Source organism: Brassica rapa, unplaced genomic scaffold (assembly GCF_000309985.2).
Source record: "Brassica rapa cultivar Chiifu-401-42 unplaced genomic scaffold, CAAS_Brap_v3.01 Scaffold0484, whole genome shotgun sequence".
Classification (NCBI taxonomy): domain Eukaryota; kingdom Viridiplantae; phylum Streptophyta; class Magnoliopsida; order Brassicales; family Brassicaceae; genus Brassica; species Brassica rapa.
Window position 1 is genome coordinate 1 of NW_022610425.1, and position 1640 is coordinate 1640.

Genomic DNA, 1640 nt, shown 5'->3' on the forward strand with positions numbered 1-1640 from the left:
CGGCCCTTCTCTTGTTCCGCTTGGAGCTTTGGACATTCCCGTTTGAAATGTCCTACCATTCCACAATGGTGACATCCCCTGGTATCACCCCCACTTGAGCCCTGCCTGTGGCCCTGTTCAAGGCCTGTACAGTCCCGAGCTGAATGATCCATCTTGCCACACCGAGTACAAGCTCCCATAGCCTTCCAGCATTCGCCTCCATGACGCCTCCCGCACTTAGAACACTCTGGTCTACCACTTGAGGTTTTACCCTCCTCGGCCGTGTCCCTCTTCTTCTTCCGGTCACTCCCGGAACCACCAGAGGACGCGTGGCTCCTAGACCTTTGCTTAGCCTCCTCGGCCAGGTTGGTCTCTACCATAGCCATCCTGTCCACGAGCTCAGACACTGTCTGGAAATGACCAACCGAGCAGTAGGTTCGAAGTTCGACCCTTAGGCCTCGTACAAACCTACGTATCTGCACTGTCTCCTCTTCCAGCTCTTTACCTACGTAACATCTGAGCCAGTTGAACTTCTCCTCGTACTCACGTACTGTCATGCGTCCCTGGGACAAGTCCAGGAACTGGGACTCCAGGCGGTCCCAAGCTTCAGCTGGAAAGTACTTGTGGTTGAACTCAACCTCAAAGTCTGAAAAACGCTCAATAGTCCCATTGGTGCGTTTGTCCAAAGCCAACCACCAGTTGTGTGCGTCACCTTCCAGGAAGTGAACTGCAATGTCTTTCTTGTACTCCTCCGGACAACAAGTTGAACTGAAGTTTCGAGCCAATCTGCTCCTCCACTCGTCTGCCTCAATGGGATCGGAACTACCAGCAAACTGCTTCGTACCCAGCTTGGAGATGTGAGCTAGCAAGCTCAAGTAATCCACTCTCCTAACTGAACGAACAGGCGGATCGATCTCCATCACATCAGCCTCAACTGTAGCTTGATCCTCAACTGTCCTAGCAGCTGTCCGCGCTACATGTTCGGCTGCTCGAGCTACACTAGCTGCGGTTCCAGTTGTCTGAGCTGCCCTCCGAGTAGCCTGAGCTGGTGTCACCTGGCCCACGGAAGAATTCACCAATGGGGTGAATGCTTGAGTGAAAGCCAACATCTGAGTGCCCATGGCCTTAACCACGTCCAACACCTCGCGCATGGACGGCTCGGCCGTCTCCAAGGCACCAGTTCCACGGCTGGTCTGGTCTCCTGCATGGGAGGATTCACCTTCCTCCTCACGTCCCATCTCCTGTTGTTCGCCCAGGTTATCAACCTGAACCTCCGTAGGCAAGATTGGCGCCATGGGCTCCCCGGTCTCATTGTTAACCAACCCCACTTGGATAGGCAACACTTGGGTAGGATTGACTCCCTCTCCCACAACCGGTCTAGAAGCACCAGCCGCCTCCTTGGCCTTCCGGCCTTTAGCCCTCTTTGTTCCCTTAGGAGTTGAAAACACAAACCAGTTAGTCCCATCAACTTATACAAACCTCCGAGAACATACAAGGTTAAGCAAACAACCTTTCTACCCAACCTTACCGTTAGACCCAAAGCCAGAAGTGTGGTGAATACATAACCCAACCAAATCCTAGAATCAAGCATGCTCTGATACCAACTTGTAAGGCCCGTTCCCGGCTCTTAAGCCCAACGATGAACCGCGGCCTTAACATCC